Source organism: Gallus gallus, chromosome 2 (genome assembly GCF_016699485.2).
Source record: "Gallus gallus isolate bGalGal1 chromosome 2, bGalGal1.mat.broiler.GRCg7b, whole genome shotgun sequence".
In the NCBI taxonomy this organism is placed as follows: Eukaryota; Metazoa; Chordata; class Aves; order Galliformes; family Phasianidae; genus Gallus; species Gallus gallus.
Genome location: NC_052533.1, coordinates 137,608,119 through 137,631,563, shown reverse-complemented (window position 1 = coordinate 137,631,563; position 23,445 = coordinate 137,608,119). Strand labels below are relative to the sequence as shown.

General features: G+C 45.5%; 1 long non-coding RNA gene across 1 annotated transcript; it reads left to right on the top strand.

Annotated features, from left to right (window-relative positions):
- Positions 1-684: 684 nt before the first annotated feature.
- Positions 685-22,543, top strand: LOC121109915. Its single transcript, XR_005857665.2, has 3 exons — positions 685-1,587; positions 1,707-6,681; positions 18,741-22,543. It is a non-coding gene; the product is annotated as an uncharacterized LOC121109915 (long non-coding RNA).
- Positions 22,544-23,445: the final 902 nt, after the last annotated feature.

Here is a 23,445-nt window from a genome sequence, read left to right as displayed (position 1 = left end):
TGTCTCTAAGTCTTTTCATGGTGTTAATGAATGCCATCTCCTTACAGCCACTATATTCTGCTGCAACCTGGCATCTACAGTTACAGCTGTGGATGTTGGATATGCTCAGCACTGAATAGGAATAGCCTCATTTCTACAAAGAAAAATGGTCCTATAAGGTCATATATTTTCCAGTATCTCCACATTTGAATATCCAACTTCAAGCCTTTGGGGTCTGGCATTTAGTGTCCCTGAAATGCAGTTCAAAATGGTGTAATGAAGCACTGTGGTTATTCATGTTTTAGAAAGAGCAGAAGCCTGGAGTTGAAACGTGTAAATTGGAGCACTCCTTTGAAAAACAGTGAAAGTGCAGTCAGTTGTTTTTCTTTAATAAAGGGAAGAGGAGAGAGGAGGCTAAATCATATCTGGTCTTTGCCTTCAAACCTGGCCATTTCATGATGCCTTCTTTTCACTTCATACCAGCACATCTAGATTTTGCCACCCGCTCTCTTTCTTTTGAGGAAAAGTCAACTTAATTTTACCTTCTTTGCAAAAATTAACATTATAAAGAAGAAAGCATTTCTCTGCACTGGTTTGCAGTATGTTATGAGGCAAAATGACCCACAAATCCATGTCCTTAACCAAATTTGCCATTGCCTTGATGGCTGTGTGTTTATAACATCTAAACAGCACCCAAACTAATATGCTAGCTACAGCTGCAGTGTCAGAAAGCCAAATGTGTGTGCCAAAACACTGTCATTCTGGAGGGAGTTGGTATTGTAGGCCTTTTAGTGTGGGAACTTTAATAACCGCACCTTGTTAAATCTCACGTCATTGCCTGTACTCCAGGTTCATATTGTTTTAGCTTTCTGAAGAGGAGGAGTGTTGCAAGCCTCTGTACCCCGGCCAACTCCAACAGAAGCATTGATATTCTGCCCACCCAACCTGCTCTGTTGTTGTAGGAGTTGCCCTTTGCAGACTCTGCTAATGTGTTCCCCTCCTGAAGGATACAGCCTCTATGACCGCAGGCCCACATCTTACTAATCTACAGCCCTGGAAATCCACAGAGGCTGCTGTCGCAGAGAAATGCTCCTCCTTCCTCCAGGCAGCCCTGGGTGAGGACACCTGTGTTGGGTATCCTAAAACTGCTGCCTCTCTGGTGGAAGAGGAGCCTCCAACCACGAAATACTACAAACACCACAATCAGTCCTCAATAACGTGCTGAATGCCTGGAAGTCCTAACCCATGCCACAGGCCTGCCAGAGGGAAATTTTAAAGTCCAGCAGGATCTGGGATGGGATATAGGCTGGCAAGGTAATAATCACACCCATTTGACTGAGGATGCCTTGAAATGAAACATGGCAGCTGTGGGAAAGAAGAAAGCAAATGTTGATGTGGAGACTGCCCCTCACCACCTCCTTCCTCTGCCAAAATGCAACAGCAAGGTGATTTCTGGGAACGTTCATAGTGTAGGAGTTCTCCGACAGCAGTAAACAAGTTACCTGCACAGAGGTGGCTGCAAAAGCAAACTGAAGTAGGAGTTGATGAGGGAAAATCGGAAGGCACAGTTATCGTCAGTCAGCGAGCCGTGGTCAAGTTCAACAAAAGGTAACCCAACGTTAATCCAAATGGAACTTGTTTCTTTTTGTAGGGCCCAATCTGGTACTGCGTTGATATTAAAAAAAGAAAAAAAAACACCAACCAAACAAAACATGTTTGTTTTGCAGATTTAAACAGAGCTCCTTTTGCTTCAGATGAAATTCTCATCTGCACTATGATGACTCACAGGCTGCAAACCAAGAAAAAAAGGAGAAGAAATAATCACCAGGGAAGGGTAACACTTAAGCAAACAAACAAAGAAATGGAAGTGCTGCAGCTCTATGAGGCTGAAAGAATGAGTGTATATCCTGTGATGCTCTTGGCTATGTGACAGTGGTTTCCTTTTGTGTTTCTGTCTCAGTAAAATTAGAGGCGTATGTTTGGAGCTTGGGGGATGTGAGCTCAGCTTCTGATTCTGCACAGCCTCCTGTGAGGCACGGGACAAATTCTTAGATCTCTCTGGATCTCACCTGTAAAACAGTAAAAACATTCCTTGTCTATTTAAATTACTGGTCCTTCCTATGGGTTTCTACTGGGCCTAGAGGAGCAGAGCCCTCATCTATCATCACGCTCTCTAGCTGCCGCTGTGCTATGAATAATAGTGTTTATTAATCATAATAAACACGTCAGCACTGTCAGAGAGTGTACACAGAGCAAATAGAACAGTGTCTGACAACCACATCCTGCCAGGTAAGTCGGGAGGTTGAAAATGAGAATTCTGCTGCAGATCATATAAAATCCAGAGATTGGCCCGACTCTTCCTGTGGGCAATATTGGAGGAAAAAAAGAAAAGGTCAATTTTATTCTAAAAAATAGGACAGTAATAGCCTATGTGGTGTGTCCCTCGCTAATGTGCCAAGACAGCTCCTGACATTTACAGACTGAAATAGCGAGGGAATCTAGATAGCGTGCATCCAGTTCAAAATGAATATAATAGGAACAGCAAGCCCTAATTTTAATGTATAAACTGAAATCAGCTAAATTTACCGGTTAAGTCTTCCCCAAGTTGCTCTCCTCTTCTGCCTCCATCACCCAGGCCACCATTTTGGTTGAGAGGTGACAATGAGCAGGATGTAGGTCTTCCAAGCTGCTGGCCTCAGTTACCAGCCCCTTCACCTGGCCCATGTCCTGCGTGTGGATCACCCTACTGAGAGAGAGGTGGAAAGCAGCCCACCTCGGGGAGCCTCATGCTTTGAACGTGCAATGAGCTGGCACGCAGTGGTAAGACACAACTCAAAGTGGGTCCAGTTGCCTCAAATAAGCCATTGTTTTCCAGAGTGGTGTACAAAATGGAGGTCATTCCAAAAGCAACCTGTGGGAGGATCCACTCTTGTCCACGTGAAATCATAACTGCGGCACAGAGCAGGGAGGTAAGTTCTGAATTTTGGACTGTTTATACTAATAGGAGACAGAGAGAAATCCTTTGAAACTACTGGGGTTACCTGAGACTTCAGCTGGTGTAATCAGGTCAGAACCTGCTTCTAGGTCCTCCAGTTGAATCTTAATGTTTGGTCTATGCTGGAGATACTTGCTATAGAGTTAATCATCTCTGTGTCCTGACAAGACCTCATGGCACCTCTATTCATCAGAATGACCTGCTGGGAGGAATGGGCTTGTGACATATGGGCTGGATTTGGAAAGAATAACAAGAGACATTCTGCATACTTGAGAAAGGATCTAATTGAAACAAAATCTTTTGAGATGTAAGTGGTTTGCTGCGGAATCAGGAAGTAGTTTTCCCTCCCTCTCTGTCTGCCTATGGGTGTTTGATATATTCTCCAGTGGGGCATGCCGGGTCCTTGCTCTGCTTTTGTCCTGCAATTTCAGCTCCATAGCCAGGAAGCTGCGGAGTCTTTGGTGCCAGCTGCTGTGTGGCACACTGTGGCCACCACCAGCAGCCTCTGCCCTGCTGTGACACCTCCTCGGCCCTGCAGCCCATGCCAAGAATTATTGGCATAAACTTGCAGAAGAAACTGCATGGATGCTCATTTTTGTATTAAATTCATACCACCATTTTTTAAAATGCTGAAGGGAGGTGAGCACTCATAAGCCCACTGAATAGATCTGATTGATTCTCTTCTGTTCTTTCACAAATCCCAGCTTCAGAGATGTCCCGGTATGTGAACTCAGTCAACAGGTCATGTGTGAGTGGCTTTATAATTTTCTCATTGTGGCACTGCCAATACCTTTGTGCACTTCAATCACTCCCTGCTTGTTTCGAAACAAAGCAAGCACTATTTGCAAAGCGTGTCTGCTGAAAGCAGTTCTCCAAACTGTTCACAATGTGTGCATCACCTGTGCCAGGAAAATGTGTGTATTTCCATGTAAAAACCATTTGTGCACCTGCCTTCATAAATCTTCTGTACTTAACCTGTGACCCAACCCTTTTGTTATGTCAGAGGACGGTGATGAGGTTATGCTCCTGTTGCTGCTGACAGACAACAGCCACAACAAAAAAGGCACAGTTACTTAACACAATCCCTGACGGTGAGCAGACGCTGGCATTTCAAACCATAGCTGAGCTGGACCTTATTCATCTCCTGGCATGAGCACTTCTTTCAGGGGGAAAATGTTTATTTCAGGCATGGGAACAGCCAGGTGGAGAAACAAAGACTTACCCTAAGCCACCATTTCAAATCCATGGTGGAGACAGCAACAAATGTCAGGGGACTGCCAGTCCCTCGTTCCAACCACAAGGCAATTCCTGTTTCCCAGTGACTTCAATAGCTGGCCAAGACCAAGCACTGTGGCACTACAGTTTGCTGGGGATCCCAGAGTGGGAAAGGATTTTCATTTTAACCAATTTTAAGCTGCAGATATTAAATGTTCAGGTGGATTGAAATAACCCCACCTCTTCTATCACATGGCACGTATGACTCTTCTACACCTTTTGCGTCGCCTTTGATGTAGGAGCTGGACCGATGTGTCCTCCCTGTCAGCACATCACCTAATACATTTTTAAAGAGTTTCTGTAACATCAGTACTAAAGAGCAAAAATGTCAGCTTATGTCTTATCAAGATGAAGAGCAAAAATGCTCACTCTGCACTGCCTTCAGGAGAAATGGCTGCACACAGGAACAAAGCCACGGCGCCAGCCAAACCACATCTGATTCTGAGAAATCACCCTTGGAGATGTTATCTCTGAAACACAAATGTTGGAATGGTGGCACCTGTTCAAAAGTGTTCGAAATACATTTGTGTGTATTTCTTCAACATATTTATAACTCTAGATCCTTTACAGGTGACTTAAAGACAGAAAACTCACGGTAGGGAGGAAAGAATTTAGGAAGAGATGAAGAGAATCACAGAATCTTTTTGAGATAGAAGGGACCTTTAAAGGTCATCTAGTCCAGCTCTCATGTAATAAACAGGGGCAGCTACAGCCTGACCTTGCACGTCACCAGGGACAGGGCATCCACCACCTCCCTGGACAACCTGCTCCAGAGCCTTGAAGAACCTGTTCCTCTGACTCAAGAGAAGGTGAGAAACCACTCTGCTGACTGCACCGGTGGTTATGTGTTGTTATGGTACCACCATAAGAACTCCCTTTCTACAACAGATTTATCTGGGGATTGGTGCTGTAGCAGTGTCTTCTGTTCCTGAGCCTCCCCAACGCTGCCTGACTGCCATTTGGCTCCCCTATGATACAGGCCATGTAGATGGAGTGGGAATGTTTGCACCAGTGCCTCATTACAGACCACAGTACCAGGGGCAATTAATGCCCAACAGCATGTATAATCTGCCTTTCAGCAATGTGATCCCTCTTCCTTTCAGTTCCTCACCACAGCATATCACACCAAACATCCCTGCCATCTTTTGACATATCATGGAGGGAGGATTTATTCATAAAGACATTCCAGGGCCCAGCTTCCCACTGAAATGAATGATGGGCATGAGGAGAGATTGAGGTTGGCTCACCTCCTCTTTGGCAGCAGAATGGAAGGACTAAATAAGATCCATTTTGGATCATCTGAATGATAACATGGAGCATTTTTTTTCTTTTGATGCTAGAAGAATTTGCTTCTGTGATTCTTCCATAGCTTGTGGCTTTGCTAATTAGCAAGAGAACTCCCGATAGCAGAAATCAAAGGATCTTCCCCACGATGATGCTCTTGTTCAGTTGTGAAAGGAAAATTATGTGATTTTGTAATCTCTGGACAATAAAGACCATATGTCGTGTGCAGAGCTCCCAGATATTCACATGAGAGTGGGTTGGGTCAGTGCTAGCCAAGAAATCTGAATGCAGAATTAATGTCATTATGTGCTTTACTTTGCCCTAATACTGATCATAAGGGGAGAGAGGAAAAGACACAAATATAAGATTATGACAAGAATAATGAAAAAAATGTGTGTTCCAGGCTCAGAGAAATTGTTTTGACATCAGCTTTCACATTTTTTTATCATCACCCCTTTGGGCAAAGTCATCCAAAAGGACAAACGGAAAATCATACCACAGATGAAGATACAGAACCTGCCTCTCTTAGCAGACTGAATGTGACAGATAAAATAAGACCTCAGGACTCAAGCATGGTAGAAAATAAAAAAAGTTTGTTTAAAATATTGCAGTTTTACTAAGTGGGGAGATTGATGAACCTGGTGTTACTTAAGAGGGGTTTGCCTGACACTAATTTTTTTCCTAATGTTAATATAGGCAGATTGAGCAGTCATATCCTGAAGTGACAGCACTGCCAGCAACTGCTCCAGGACACAGCTGAGCTCTCCTCAGTGAGACCTGCTTTACCACTCAGAGTGCTCCTTGGATACTGGAGGGTCACCTGCAGCCTGCATGGTGGGGTCTTGCATTGGGAAGAGCTTTGTGTGACTCTGCATCTCTCTCAGACCTTCCTTAACAAGGAAGCTTCCCTTGAGCTTGCTGTGGAGAAGAGATACATTCCCATTTTCACCTACTCTGTTTTATTCACTCTTCCTCTTTTCCAGGATTATATTTTTTCTAAGGTGCATCATTGTCAGAGAAGTAATATATGAAAACACATACAATCAAGGCCTTGGGACCATTGAATGAACATTCCTCTGTCTTCTGGAGAACCTTCTATTCCCTTGAGACTTGCTTTCTGACTGCTGTTGGAGATACAACCTTGGCAGGTATGAACTAAGGTTAATTTTGTGTATTATTACCGAAGGAAGAAAATTTAAAGAATGTAAAGGCTCCATCACCTAATAATTTGAGAAAAATGTGCTCCAGGGGATATTGTTTTAGCTTGTGACTTAGAAGAGATGCTTCCACATTCTGTTCAGTGTTCCCTAGTGACATGTAGTGAGTTATTTAGGACCTGATTCTCCATGCTCTTCAGACCTTCAAAGGCTGAGGAATGGATGTGTCCAACTTGCAGAAGTAACAGCTGGCTGTGCGGCCTGGAATTTGGCAGGACTTGCATTATCCTGCAGGAAATAAGAAAGGTGAGGGCTGAATTATGAGTTATGATTATTTTAAACCAGAGATTTCTGTTTTATCTCTACAACACAGCTGTCACTCTGTAAGTGGAGTGACTCTCCTTCCCAGCTCCCAACCTCCCAACCACCAAACAGGGCTGAGAGCATCTCTCTGCAAGAGCACATGTGGACTGAAAACTGAGTTGATTTTAGCGTGGCTAACACTTCAGAATGAGGCTCCTGGCCTGCAGGTGGGCGATTGCTCAGGGTAAGAAGATTGCCTTTGAGACACTTGTCATGGTCCACAGTTTAATGAAAAGGATGATTCATGACAAGAAGAACCTTTACAGAAGAAATCAGCCCTTCCACAAAAAGACATTTGCTGGGAGAAAGTTGGCTTGGAGTTTAAAGAAAATACCTTGTGAAAAGTTGTTATGAATCTAGTGTTTGAAATATCTGGCCTCGTGCCTTCATCGGCTGTCAGGCTGTATCAGGTGTAGGTAGATAGCTCTGCTTTCTTAAGTCAACATGATTGTCCTTGTAATGTGGCCTAACTCTGCGGAAAGGAGCCGCCAACAGGTGCACATCAGTGCCAAGCTCTTGTGACAACCAGCAAAATAACACTTGAAGCTGAAGGATGACAGGGAAACAGAAAAAAAATCTGAATTTAGGAATAAAAAAGCCATGGCAAGCTCATGTGGCTGCATTCACAGGTTGATTCCTGTTCTGCAGTTGTCATTTTTACCAAATCTGACTTCTCTGTATGGAGACACAACCCATGATAGATATCACGTGTTTTGTTTTTTAAACCCAAGTGCATTTCCATGAGTAATGCATGAAGTTTCCAACTTAGCCCTGATTTTTGATCTTTAACTGTGGGTTTATGCTTCTCACCAGTACCATAGGGAAACAACAAACCATAGTTTGCATAACAATGGTTCATTGCTGCAGAGCAGGAGAAGGACTGAGCTCCTGAGCCCCACGCTCGGATGTGCACATTATATTAATACTGAAGGGAAATCAAGAAATAGGAAAAAAATCATCTCTCTGCATCAGTGTGTAACTGTGTTACGTTTTATAGATGAATGATAATGCTTAATGCCTTCAGAATATAGTGAGGAACTCGGGGTCTTCATTGAATGTCACCTTTGAGCGTGGTGTATTTTTGATATAATTCGAATCTGTGAAGGTCTAATTCACTCGCTTCTGTCTCTGAAGCACAGAAGTACTTCAGTGGGGTCACAGACAGAGTAAGAGCCATTTGGTGAGTCTAAAAGAAAAATAACGTTAGTAGATGTAACACGGTGTCAGCCCATGAACAGCGGGGATGACTCCTCTCCTCTCTGCGCTGCACAGGGCACTCGCACTCCATCTGATTTGTACACAGCTGACAGAGGGTTAGTGAATTCTGCTTCCAGATTTCTATGTAGGAGAAAAGCAGGTGTCAAACACCATTATTTTCAGTAAGCGATTGTGTAAAGAAAATCCCAGAATCAGTTCTTTGTTCTACATTTGCAAATGTATTCCCTTAATGATCCCTTTTCAGATCTTTTGAGCTATAAATAGGTCTCTAAGTATAAGATCTGGAAATAAGCCACCAGAACTGTGGCTGACTTTTGTAAGGATGGTTTATAATTTGGGTTTGGGAGAAGGGGTAGCAGTGGGAATGGCAGTGGGGCAGGCAGGGCGGAAGCTAGTGAGTGGCTGGAAGGAGGCGGTGGGTTGGCATCTACTGGGGATGTGAGGCAAGGAATGGAGGTTAAGAAGGAAGAAAAGCAACACAAAATAAGTAAGACAAACATGTTTTGTGCCAAATTTTACGTTCAGCTCAGTTTTTTGAAAATAAGCAGAGATAGCTATAAAAGGGCCGTGCCCAGCTCGATAAAAATAGTCACAGGGTAAGCACACACAAGAAAAGCATAACCAGACTTACGCCATAGGAATTTATCTGTGCAAGAGGCAAGGGCTGGTGATTTTCAAAGTAGACATAGCACTGCCAGATGCCTTTACTATAAAAGTGAGCACAGTCAAGGAGCAGCAGCCCTCAAGAAGTGAGTATCTGTGATGGAAATCACCAAATCCATAGAAAAACTCATGGCACCAGCTGGAAGTGAGATCACACTTCTGTTGGTGTGGGTCCAAGGAGGGCCACGAAGATGATCAGAGGGCTGGAGCACCTCCTCTATGAGGACAGGCTGAGAGAGCTGGGAATCTTCAGCCTGGAGAAGAGAAGGCTCCAGGGGGACCTTACAACAGCCTTCCAGTACCTGAAGGGGGCTACAGGAAAGCTGGGGATGGACTTTTTAGAAGGGCAGGTAGCGACAGGATGAGGGGAAATGGTTTCAAACTGGAAGAAGGTAGATTTAGACTAGATATCAGGAAGAAATTCTTTACTGTGAGGGTGGTGAGACATTGGAACAGGTTGTGTTCACAGTGAGGTTGTGGATGCCCCCTCCCTGGAAGCATTCAAGGCCAGGCTGGGTGGGGCTTTGAACAACCTGGTCTAGAGGGAGGTGTGCCTGCATATAGCAGCAGGATGGAACTACATGATCTTAAATGTCCCTTCCAACCCAAATCATTCTGTGATTCTGCGATTCTGTAATTCTAGTTGTCTCCCTTGCTTTTGGCTGCCATCAGTAAGCACTGAGATCAGGAACTGGTGCTGAGGTGAGACAGGAATGCTGGCTTAGGATCTCCTTCTGGCCTTGGAATCTGGAAGTGCTCTATTAGTCTCATGGCAAAGTACTGAGCTCATGACTTCTTCTGCTGGAAGCACAACAGCATCTGGAAGGAATACAGCAGACTGTGAGAGCATTCCACATCCCAGAGAGGTGTATTCAGAGAGGGATGCCAGTCTTTAGGCTTTATATCCCTTTACCCTATTTAACAAAAATTTCTTACTTATTGAGGTCACAGCTCTGGTGCCACCCTCTGAGAATGCAGCACAGGCCCACCAGCCCTTCTCTGCTTACAAGGAAATGTTTATTTCCATAACATAACTCATGGAACAAAACTGGGCATCATTATCACTAAGGACATTTCTTACAAAACCTTGCTAGCAAAAGTAATTTCAAACATCTGTCATATCTAGGACAGTTACATTCATCTGGCCAAAGAATGTGTGAAAGGGACCTTAAAGCCATCCTCTTCCAGGACTGCTCACAAGAGCTGAAGATCGAGGTCCTCAAAATGGCCCATTCTGAAGGTACAGAAGTACCTACAGTGACTTCTGCATCACAGCCTCGAGGTGCATGACTTGGTTTGTCATCCGCCTCCTCTGTCTTTTACCAATATTTCTAATGAAACTTCCTCTTCACAGCAGCCACCCACCAGGATTCCCTGTTCGTTCTGGGGGAGGACAGCCCATCAACACAAGATTTTGTATGTGCTTAGTGAGATACAGGGATCCTGACAGGCAGGTAGAGACTGGGGGAATTTGATGGCAGCAGAGTTGCAGACTTCAACGTGCTCAAGTGACATTTTTTCTAAATGTCATTGTATAGACAAAATGAAGTGAAAGAGGTATTTTTCCAGCTTATTTTTTCTCTTCCTTTTTCTAACATTGATGAGTTATTAAGATACTTCCCAGGTTATTTTAATCTCAGTGGGTCAGAGTTGCTTTTTCAATCTTTTAACAGAGAACAGAGAAGTTACCTGCCCTTATAGCCTCATGCGGTGAGCTCATGGTGGAAGCAGGAAGACCTTTTCGTGGTCCCACCTCTGTCCCAAAGTGCACAGCCAAACCAGAGATAGGGCTTGGGGGAGTCAAAGGTATAGAAAACCTCCCATCATCACATCATCTTAGTGTGTAAAAGTAGACAGTGTGGAGAAGACACCAGTCCCATTTTATGCCAGGGGCTTCCCAGTGCACTGATCCCCCTCTAATTAGCAGCAGTCTGCAGAAACAGGCAAGCAGTGAGATGAGGATGATGCAGGAGAAGGATCCCTCTCTGCTGACCTGGGAAGGACCACAAGGAAGAACTCAGTGCCAGCAGCCTGGCTGCTGAGCCAACAGGTGAGAAACTGCCAGGCAGTAGTTGTGCAAGGAGAGGCTGCCATTCTGTCACACCAACGCGGGGCTGAACATGGTTGCATGCATACACCGACTGCTCCTGCTGAGTCACAGGTTTGAAGCTGCAAACCGTTTATCAGTGCTGAGTCATCCCTGGGTGCTCAGGCACCCCCAGATCCGCACAGCCATGAGGGCAGAGAGGCAAGTGGCTGTGGAAGTGCTTGTGTAAGTCAGAGTGAGGAAATCAGGTAGAGTCCTTGCAGGAATGGGAAAAGAACGTGGGGATGAGGATAAAGGTAAAGGTTCAGACTTCAAGTTGAATATTAAGAAAAAATTCTTCTCAGAAGGAGTGGTGAGGTGTTGGAACAGGCTGCCCAGGGAGGTGATGGAGTCACCGTCCCTGGAGGTGTTCTAGAAATGTGTGTGTGGCACTGAGGGACGCGGTTAATGGGCATGGTGGGAGTGGGTTGATGGTTGGTCTAGGTCTTAGTGGTCTTTTCCAGCCTTAATGGTTCTATAATTCTATAACTTCACAAATTTGGGTGGCTCATTCTTTGGATCTAATTTTTGAATCCCCTGTGTCTGGTCTCACTTGCTGAGCAGTTGAAGACCATCAGCTTCAGAGGATCAGATGTTCAAATACTGCAGGAAATCAGACCTATAGCATCAAAACCATTCTGCACTTAAGAAAATGAGGGTTCTGTACATTATACTGAAAGTCTGTTGTCAGTAACCCCAAAGCTATACTCACCATGCAAAAAATGCTTCTGCTTTTTCACTCATTGGAATGTCAATTCAGGGCTTGGCTGCTGTTGGAAAGAGCGTAGAGAGTGAAATGCAGTGTAGACCCTGTTGGGCAATACGTTGCTTAATCACATTTTTAAAGCATTTACATTGTCAATAAAGTATAGAAAGAATGAGAACACAGGACAGCCTTCACTGAGAATGCAAGAGGAAAAATAGAATTGCTTTTCACTGATATGGGCTGTGGCATCTCTCTATCTGCTGCTCAGAGCAGACTTTGTTTCCAAAATACACACAGCACAAATCCAGCAGAGCAAGACTGGAATAGCTTGTCATAGTCCCCTGGATTTCAGTACGGTGCCAACTCCCTATGGAAGGGGACACCTAAAATAAGTACAGCTGGATCACCTGAATATTCCAGTTGTACCTCACATAAAAAAACTGCAGAAACATTTGATTTTCAGTCATTCACTACTGCAATGATGAAGATTTGGTCATAGTGCCCAGCGATACGTGAAGCTGTTGATCCAGCTCTCAGGATGATGAAGGCGGTATTTATTTGTCTTTACCCTGAGAGAGGAATGTTACTTATCACAAAAGAATGCTGAATTTCACAGGGCAGTATCAGGCTAAGCGCATCTGTGGTGGAAAGGTCAGCACTGAGCAGGCAGTGTTCTGGGCCTGGAATTGACAAACGTGAAATGCAGGCTCCATTGAAGTTGATTCCAAAACTTCTGTTTTCCCCAAAGCCAAGTTTTTCTCCAAAGAATCCCTCCCTGGAGTCTTGCTTTGGCAGCAATGTTTTCCACATGGGACTAGAAATAGAGAGGAAAAGAAAAGGAAATAGAGAAGAATCAGAGTCTCCCTCACCCATCCCTTTCATGGGAGAAGCTCCTGATTATACCCTCAGGCTTCTACATCTCTGTGTTCTCCTCCTCATGCTCTCACAGCTGTCATCCCTCGGTTGGAGGAGCCCACAAGCAGCCCATTGCCTCAGCCTGGGTGTCTCTGCCACAGGGAGTGGGATCAGCCAGGTATCTCAGCAGCATCCTGCTCTCTTACTCATTTAGATTTAATCTTAAAATGGGAACGAGACAGATGCATGCCTGCTTCACTGCTTTATGCAGTGGGGTAAAAATGATGACTTGTTTTTCATAGAATCATAGAATGGCTTGGGTTGGAAGGGACCTCAAAGATCATCTAGTTCCTGCCCTCCTGCCATGGGCAGGGTCACCACTGACTAAATCAGGCACTAGATCTATCTGCCCAAGGCCCCATCCAACCTGGCCTTGATCACCTCTAGGGATGGGGCATCCACAGCTTCTTTGGGTAGCCTGTGCCAATGCCTCACATCCCTCTGAATAAAGAATTTCTAATCTAATCTAAATTTGCCCTCTTCTAGTTTAAAACCATTCCTCCTTGTCCTGTCACTATCTACGCACTATCTACCTCCTGTTATAATCTCCCTTTAAGTTATAGAAGGCCATAATGAGGTCTCCACTGAGCCTTCGCTTCTCCAGGATGAACAAGGCCAATTCCCTCAGTCTGGCTTCACAGGAGAGGTGCTCCAGTCTCTGGACCCACTCCAACATCTCTACATCTTTCTTGTGCTGTAGGCCCTGGATGCAGTACCCCAGATGGGGCCTCACAAGGCAGAGCAGAACAATCACCTCCCTTGCTCCGCTGGCCACCTTTGTTGATGCAGCCCAGAACACAGTTGGCTTCCAGTAGATCCTGCATAAGTTCTGGTAATAAATGTGCTGAAGTGGGGCTTTAACTGAGGCAGCCCACCAAGTTCCGTGCCTCAGTCCTTCACTGCATCAGAGGCATTCAGGACCATAGAGGGAGCTGGTGGAAACATAACTGGTGTATGCATGGCAGCTCATTCCTCATGAATGTCTTGCCTTTAACCACAGATAAGCAGAGCCTGGCTTAGACCTCAAAAGGGAGTTTTTTCACAGAATCCTAGAAGGCCTTAGGATGGAAGGGACCTCTGTGACTATCTGCCCCATCCCCTGCTCAAGCAGGGACACCCAGAGCAGGGGCCCAGGCCCATGTCCAGGCAGCTTTTGGAGATCTCCAAGGAGGGCAACTCGTGCCAGTGCTCATCCACCCACACAGTACAGGCTCCGTTTTCCCTTTCCCAAAATGTCTTTGATTACAAGCTATCATTAGACAGTCATGTTATCAACAGAATTGGCCAAGTGCTTCTCATTGACTTCAATGACGATCTACAGCCAGGCTGTCCACAGCCAAACAGTATGTGAAACAAAAACAATTTTCTGACATCAGGGAAGGCTATTTGCTATTTCAGCTAAGTGTCAGTTGTAGTGCTGGAACGTGGAGGTTCCAATGTTTTGCCAAGAAATCACTGCTCGGAGAAAAGCTGTTTGTGGCACTCCACCTTTCAGTCAATTCTCTTCTCTTCTCTTCTCTTCTCTTCTCTTCTCTTCTCTTCTCTTCTCTTCTCTTCTCTTCTCTTCTCTTCTCTTCTCTTCTCTTCTCTTCTCTTCTCTTCTCTTCTCTTCTCTTCTCTTCTCTTCTCTTCTCTTCTCTTCTCTTCTCTTCTCTTCTCTGCTCTGCTCTGCTCTGCTCTGCTCTGCTCTGCTCTGCCCTCCCCTCCCCTCCCCTCCCCTCCCCTCCCCTCCCCTCCCCTCCCCTCCCCTCCCCTCCCTTCCTCTCCTCTCCTCTCCTCTCCTCTCCTCTCCTCTCCTCTCCTCTCCTCTCCTCTCCTCTCCTCTCCTCTCCTCTCCTCTCCTCTCCTCTCCTCTCCTCTCCTCTCCTCTCCTCTCCTCTCCTCTCCTCTCCTCTCCTCTCCTCTCCTCTCCTCTCCTCTCCTCTCCTCTCCTCTCCTCTCCTCTCCTCTCCTCTCCTCTCCTTTGTCCATGAAGTCAGCATCTCCACAATTTGGAGAGCTGCATTCATGAGACATGCAAGGAGAGCCTGTGGTCCCAGCACGTTACCACAAAAAATTGCAGCAGCTGAGCAGAGCTGTCCATCATGGAGACAAGGCCCCCCTGGTCAGCTGGTGGTGGCATCCTGCTCTTGGGACAGGCCGGCAGCGTGGGGTTGTAATCCGACTGAGTTTTGGCTGGAACACAGCCTGGGAGATGAGCTGCTGAGCCATTTTGCTCTGACAGCTGGCAGTAATACGTGGATGGGGAGTGCCTGCGGAGCTTTGGGGTAGGGGTAGATGCAGGCATTGCAGAGCTCACCAATGGGAGAAGCACCTGCTCTGCCTCCCTGCACCCACCTTCAGACAAAAGCTGCAGCTTCTCTCAAGGCAGACATTTTCTTATTACTTGAGAAAAAGAAAACAAACCTTTATCTTCTTTTTCTTCTCTCCTTTCACCATTGCTAAAAATAGTTTGATAGAGATCTGTTTTATCTTCAGTGATTAAGTTTAGCTGAGAGGGGCTTGCTCCAAATCAATGCATTCAAAAGACATTAAATCGATCCAGTCAATGCAGTGCCACATCCACAACATCCTCATTCCCAGGTTTCACGTACAACATGTAATCATCACAACAGTCAATTCCTCCTCCCTGCAACGTAAGCAGGACACTCACCACTAGCATCAGCAGAGAGCACACAGAATTCTGGAGAACTAAGAGAGCAACCTGCAGAACAAGGCTCTGCCATTGCACAGACTGAACATGTATAGATAATCACCCATCTCTTCAAACAGTGATGCTCCAAAAGCTCTTCCATATAGGGATATCAGTGAGACTGGCTAACATAGTGTTTCCAAGAGTTTATGCTGCAGCAACCATACCTGCTGAGTATGGTCTGCATGGAGCAGAACCGGCTTCCATACAGCAGCATGGCACACATGCACTGCAAACCACCACTCCTCTGGCACTCTCCTTGTCCTGGAGATGATTCTATGGAGGGAGGGATGGGTCCAAGAAGGAAAGCAAGCCCACTGAGTGGTCACAGTGGGAGAGAAACAGCAAAATCTGGAGGCTATCTCCTATTTGTTTTCTGATATCACTATCTCAGATTGCATCGATGTGTACGTACTGCAAGGGAACAATATTATGTTCCTCATAAAATTACTTCATCCACCTGCATTTAAGCAAATGTGAAAATAGAAATGGAGGAATGGATCATATCTGTAGCGCTAGCCCTGATAAATATTTCAGGAGCTCTGTTTGCCATCTTTGCATTTACTTTATTACTTGGAATGCTCAGTACCTTTAAGAGCAAAGTTGCTGAAATCAACTGAAAGTGAAACTCTTGGCAGGTGACAGACAAACCACATCACTGCCTTCTCTTATTACTTTATTTTTACTTGCACTGCTGCCACTGCAGTGCTCTGGGCAATACCAAATGAAAAAATCTACATTTACAGTGAGATACTCTGATTTAATCCATTGGAATATGTAAGCTTCTAATAATAAACATGGCCTCCAAAAATAGATGTCTATGACATGATCTATTATGAATTATGAATATTATCTATTATCTAAATAGATATTATCATAGATGTTACCTATGCTGTCAAACCATAAGCATCTTCTTAATCATACAATCAGAAAGGTTGGAAAAGACTTCTAAGATCCTCTGGTCCAACCACCCACCTACCACCAATACTGCTCACTAAACCATGTCCCTGTGTACCACATTCACCCCTCCCTTAAACACCCCCAGGGATGGTGACTCCACCACCTCCCTGGGCAGCCTGTTCCAATATCTCACCGCTCTTTCAGAGAAGAAATTCTTCCTAACAAAGCATCCTCCAGCAGTCAGCCCCTCATCCCTCAGCTGCAGAGGTCTTTTGGGGAATGATGGAAACAGAAGGTCCTGCTTGCTTGTCCTGGAGCAAATTCTGGCTCAGTTTGCACCGGCTCACCTGTGGCAGTGGAAGAAGCTCTCAGGGTTTGCGGCACCAGACTTGTAGGACTTTGTACCCTCTGTCAGCTGCCATTCCTACCAAAAGGTGGGAACTGGCCTTCAGGGCTGTCAGTCTACTTCTGGTGGAATCATAGAATCATAGAATGGCCTGGGTTGAAAAGGGCCACAATGATCATTGAGTTTCAACCCCCCTGCTATGTGCAGGGTCACCAACCACCAGACCAGGCTGCCCAGAGCCACATCCAGCCTGGCCTTGAATGCCTCCAGGGATGGGGCATCCACAACATCCTTGGGCAACCTGTTCCAGTGCGTCACCACCCTCTGTGTGAAAAACTTCCTCCTAATATCCAACCTAAACCTCCCCTGTCCCAGTTTAAAACCATTCCCCCTTGTCCTATCACTATACACCCTCATAAGCAGCCATTCCCCCTCCTGTTTATATGCTCCCTTCAAGTACTGGAAGGCCACAATGAGGTCTCCCTGGAGCCTTCTCTTCTCCAAGCTAAACAAGCCCAGTTCCTTCAACCTTTCCTCATAGGAGAGGTGCTCCAGTCCTCTGATCACCTCAGTGGTCCTCCTCTGGACCCGACTGGAACTCAGCCCCCACTCCTAACCGCAGAAATACTTTGAAACCTTCAGATAGCTGAATTCCCACTAGAATATCTGGGAGCCCAGCTCTGCCTTCATGCATATCTTGCTGACGTCTCACTCCCACCGAGCTTCATTGTTCAGCATTTTCAGACCATGGATATACAGATGATCCCTTTTAGCCAGAGCTGCATGGGGGAGGAAAAAGAAACCATGGTGGCATGAGATGGAAATGGTGCTGACATCTCCCCAACCCAGCCCATGTCACAATCACTCTGTCCGCAGGAGCACAGCTCAGAACACTTATTTTTATTATCTCGAGAAGAAAAGCATCAGCCAAAGAGCACAGGGCAGGGCTGTCAGATCTCATTTCCCTCTGCTTCCCCTTTCCTTTAGAAAAGACATCTTCTCAATTCAAGGAGCCCCTTGCTTCTCTCAAGGCACTGGTCTTTACTGGAGATTTTTTAATTCTAGGAAATCATTAGGCTTCACAATTGTGTTTTTATATATCTTGAATAAAGTCACATTGCTTCTGTGTTCACCTGCCCTGCAACCCATGTCAAGTGAATTATGCTTTTTATTGCTCTGCCTCACAGCAGTTTCTTCTCACTTACCTGAACAATCTGCAAGAATACCTGCAGGTAATGATCTCCCTTTAATACCAGTGATTCACTCTGTGCAACCGCACCATGGAGGAGCAAAGGACAGAGTGTGTCAGAGGGGATGAGTCCCTGCCAGCTCTCCAGGAGCTGCTAGGTGAGGCTGTGCCTCCTTAGGGCCCAACTCCAACTGCACCAAGAGAAGAGTAGGAAAAGGTTTGCTTTTGGAGTTGGCATTGCCCCCATGGCCCTCAGCAGCAGGACACCAAGGATAAATGTTCCCAGATGTACTTTTACAGATGGTAGTTTTTAAGAAGAAAAGTTAGAGTTGCCAATCTAATATGATGCTAGTGAAATTTTAGAGGTAATTTCGGGCTTTTTGTTGGTGATGTTCTTGGGTTTCTTTTAATTATTATTTTTAATTTCTATCTAGTACAGATAGGCTGCCCAGAGCAGCTGTGAGTACCCCATCCCTGAAGGTGCTCAAGGCCAGGTTGGATGAGGCCCTGGGCGGCCTGAGCTGGTGGTGGGCAACCAGTCCATGGCAAGGGCTGGGGGTGGGTGGGCTTTGAGGTCTCTTCCAATCCGACCATTCTGTGATTCTATGACTCTATACAGATCAGATCACAAGGACACCTTCTCATTACCCAGCTGTACTTACCCATCAATAACATGAGACTGCAGTATAATGGCTGCTGCTAGAGATCCAGACTTGCCTCCGCTCCACAGCTCCCACTTTTGCTCACACATCACCTTCCCCACAGTCTGCTACAAAGCACATGGTGGGGACATAAGGAGCGGGGTGAGGTGGCACACTTCTGTGGACAGCACGTGTTGGAAAGTGGTGGGATTTCTCATACAGAGAAACACAGTGAGACAGCAGGAAAAGAGAGCAGGAAAAATCACTGGAGGGAAGTATTATTCAGTTTAATGTTTTGTCCCTCATTTTTTCTTTCTTTTTAATTTCCAAGGCAGGTTACAGGGCAGAGCAGAGACCAGGGGGACAGAACCCCGTCACTGAGCCAGAGCTGCAGCAGTGCTGACAGTATCTAGGTCAGAATGCAGCGATTCTCCGTGGATGATGGATGGCTGCAGAGCTGAAGGCCAGCACTGGCAGTGGAGCCAAGCACTCCTTTTCCATCCAAAGGGCACAAAATCCCCCCTCATCCATCCAGCATCATTGGGAGGGGGCCCCATGCCATAGCCACCAGAGCTGAACTAATGCCCATCACTGATCACTGCTCCACAGAGCCGAGAAATCAGCGTTGCCATGGGATTCGGATACAATAAGCCAAAGGATCTGGATATCAACCAAGTGCCCAGCTACCAGGGCCCTAAAAACAAAACTGATGCTGAATCTCTCCTCTAAAAACGTCACACTTCTCTTTCTCGCACAGGAGAACAATGTCAAATGTTACCCCATATTATTCTCGTGTTTTGAATATCTGCACTTTGAAGTTTGTTTGGCTCCAGGCAAGCTTGTGCACTCAAACATTTATGTGCTTCCTCCAAACACCTTCATTGGCCTAATGAAAGATAATGCCTCAGCCAACAACCGTACTGTCCTCAATGAGATACAGCTTTGGAAGCCAGCCCACCAACCATTCACAGACCATATATCACAACGATGACCATGAACCTTCTCCCTCCTGCTACTGTGCCTCAGCCCGCTGTGACCAGATCATGAAAGGATCAGTGCTTTCCCTATATGTCATCCCCTAGCACTGTAAGACTGGCACCTGTCTCTCAAGATTTGTGCTAAGCCCTGGGTCTTCCTCAGAGATTGATTCATGCAGCCATGGCTTTCAATGTCAGAAGAGACCACAGGATCACCCTGCCTGGTAGCAGAGGTCATCATTTTCACAGGGTTCACACCAACTCATGCTTTGTTGAAGCACGTCCCTCAAACAGATGACAGTCCCCTCTTGATTTGACAGCTGCAGAGGATGGAAGATCTGTATCTTCCCACTACTGACAGAAGTTTATAAGGTCATTCGTGAGGTTTATTCCCATTTATTGAAAGCACCAGGGGAACTTTCCTGTTTGTCTTGATTCCTGGCAGAAGACAACATCTAGTTCTGTGCTCCTGACCTAAACTGTTAAACTGTGATGCCAACCATCTAACCAGCCTGCCTTCCCAGCAAGGCCTTACTGTCTATGAAGTGCCCTATAACCTGGGATTTTGAGTAGCAATACTAAGAAAAGGAGGGTGCCAAAAAAAATGTTCACGCTTCTGAGCTGCTTCTGCAATGATGGGGAAAGAGGGCTGATATTAACAAGTGTTTGGGGGCAGGAACTGTCTGTTATTTGTATTTCAGGCGATAGCTAACACATTATAGGCGTTAATCTAATAATATTCACTGGCTGTCTGATACAGGATGCTTTGTCTGAACTAGCCAGCCTAACACAGATCGCCGCTTTGTTTCTGCCATAGTAGAACTTACCAGAACAGCATTTTTTACTATGAACATTTCTGCCTCAATCCTGCGCGTTCTGATGCTGGGTAACTTCCTCTCCCAACTGGCACTGAACAAAAAGACCTGGAGTATAAACCACGTGGTTTAGCGAGCACACAGTGCTTGCTCATCGTAGGTGGGCACACACAGAGGTGCAGCAGCTGACTGGCCACCACGACCTCATGCAGATCTCAGCTTGTTCCCTCACCCACAGCAGTGCCCTCATGATGCAGTGCTGTTGTTCAGTTCAGTACAGAGATGGCTGTGCAAAGTCTCATTGATGAGAACAGGGGGCAGTTTTTGAAGATTATATAGTGCACATTTAATTAATAAATCCCTATTAGTGGCCCTGGTTAGAAAAAGACACGGCTTCTGCACCTTTTCAGCTTGCAGATGTGATGCACCAAAAAATTCCCTTTCTGTTCTCAGCTCCGCGATGTGGATATCCTCACTGGGAGCTGACAGAAAGCAAGGCACAGGAAGGACCTCCTCCACTGTGTGTTCTGTGCCCACCAAAGCTGCTCTTATCTACCTCCGGAGAAGACAGAAAAAAGCAATCTTGTGGCCCAGACAGATCCCGGTGGAGCAGGAAGCACTGCACCACACAGGGTAAAACTGGTACAAAATGTTACTAATCAAACACGTGGAAAGAAACGAAGGGGAGAGAGAACAAAACTGTCATTACCCACTATTTTGACTGTTGAATCTGGACTATTCATAGTAACACACCAAGTGTATCCATCCTACTGCAGTAACGAGTGACAGCCGACTACTCAACAATTAGGTTTTCCTTCTCCACCTCCAAAATTAAGGTCGTAACCTCTTGTATTTACTTTCGGGATGTGGTAAATTAGAGCTTTGGCTTCATTGCAAAAATTAATTAAAGCAGTCACACAATGGTGCCATTCATTGCTGTTCTCGTCCCTCCCCGCAGTCTGTCCTCATGTCAGCTCTCTTTGGTTTTAGTCCCAAATTCCAGTACGTGCTCGCCTGAATGTATTATTTGGGTAAGTAGGCTAGATTTTTCTTTTTGTCTATCGCCTTTGCTTCGTTGGAAGAGCTCCTCTTGTTTCTGATTCTTCTGTTTCCTTTTCTGAAGAAAGCACACGCCGGCAGCCTTCAGCCCCATCTTACCTACCCAGAAGCTTTCACCTGTGTAGTTTGCAGCAGAACTGGGCTCACAGGAAAGCACTCACCTCAAGATTTCTCCTCACCGACATCCCAGGTGTCTGGTTCCGTAAAAGAGGATCGGTGTTCAAGTTGCTTTCATCAGAATTTCAAAAAGTAAACACAGCTAAATAGGAAGAAAAATATATATATTCCATACTTTTGTGGAGCTGGAAGTCTGCCCATTGAAATATGTTGTGGCTTTTTTTTTTTTTTTCAGAAGCCTTTCTTTTGTGAATGTAATGCTTGTTTTCAAAGCTGGATTTATAGACTGGCAAAATAATGTTCTCCTTTATAGGAGAAAGTGTTGCATAACGTTTCATAAGACCACATCCCGAGGTGGTTCAGCACGCTGTGTGTACCGATAAACACGGACAGCAGAGAGTTCAGGAATACTGACCTACTAAAACGTGTGGCTTGCTGAGAACTCTGATTTCATATCCTATCTAAAGGCTAAAGCAAAAGGATTGTCTGACAAAGGTTTGGGCTAATGCAGATGCAGGAGGTACAATACAGCAGGCAACTTTGGCACTTCTATGCAGTTCTACTGAAGTCGAAGTTGACGCTGCTAAGAAGAAAGGCACACAAACTGTTTGCAGAAACGACACCTATTATAGGCTTGATTTCTTCAGAGTGCTTAATACAAACATAAACTTTCTTTTTTTTAATCTTACTGCTCACCTTCATGAGTGTACTGAGGAAATTTAATCCAAACACCCAGAGCAGGGGCCCAGGGCCTTGTCCAGGTGGCTTTTGATCTCTAAGGAGACACCACAGCCTCTCTGGGCAACCTGTGTCAGTGCCCAGCCACCTGCATGGCACACAAGTGCTTTCTGATGTTCAAGGGGAATCTCCTGTGTTCCAGTTCGTGCTAATGCCTCTTGTCCTGCAAGAGGTTTAGGAGATGGCTGGAAGGACGCCTTTACTGAACGTACCAACCTGAGCCAGCAAATGTTTGGTTTTTTAAACGCATCCAGGGATGGTGACTCAACCACCTCCCTGGGGAGCCTATTCCAGTGCTTAACAACCCTTTCTGTAAAGAAGTGTTTCCTGATAGCCAACCTATACTTACCTGGCACAATTTGAGGCCATTTCCCCTCATCCTGTCACCTGTCAGCAGTGAGAAGAGGCCAACCCCACTCTCACTGTAAGCACCTTTCAGATATTTGAAAAGAGCAATAAGGTCTCCCCTCAGCGTCCTTTTCCTCAGACTGAACAGCCCCAGTTTCTTCAGTCTCTCCTCATAGGACATATTCTCCAAGCCCTTCACAAGCCTTGTTGCCCTCCTTTGGACCTGCTCCAGCACCTCACTGTCCTTTCTGTATTGAGCGGTTAGCAAGAACATTTCAGCTTTCCACTACCAAAGAACAAAAACCCCACCAGTCTGTAATGTCCAAGCATGCACGCCCTGATTCTCATCTTTTGTGCCTTGTGAATAGAGACAGCTGTGGCATGGACTATTTTTTCCTATTTGCTGGGGAGGAGGGAAGAGGAAGATTGATATCAGTCCTTCAAAAATAATCATCTCATGCCCAGTGTGCTCTGAATGAACTACATCCCATGCTGGATTTTGAAAATGTACTGTTATTTTCGGTTGTGGTTTTTGTTTTTGTTTTTTTTTTTCCAGTGAAAAGCTTACAGCTGAAAATGAGACTGCATTGATATTTTGCTGCAGAGTTGTTGCCTGTAGGTAGGCTTTAGATGGAGCTGTTCCGTGCAAATCAATCCGGGCAAAGCAATAGCAGCTGCTATTTTGCCAGCAAGCAGAAATGTTTGCAGAGGTACCCACAGTACAGTGATGCTGCTTGATAATTTAAAAACAATTTGGAATGTAAAAATAATCTGAATAAAATTAGAGAAGCAAAACGTTGTATCTCATGTTTTGAAACCAGAGATGGTGAACACCTGCTCCACAGCTCCCTAGCCACACGTATGAGCAGTGACTCACAACCTCTTTTTGGAATAATACAGATTTCTCACTAGTGATAGGGAGGGTTTATTACTGCCTATTTGTAATGCCACTGGGATGGCATGCTCACATGGACTCCATTGG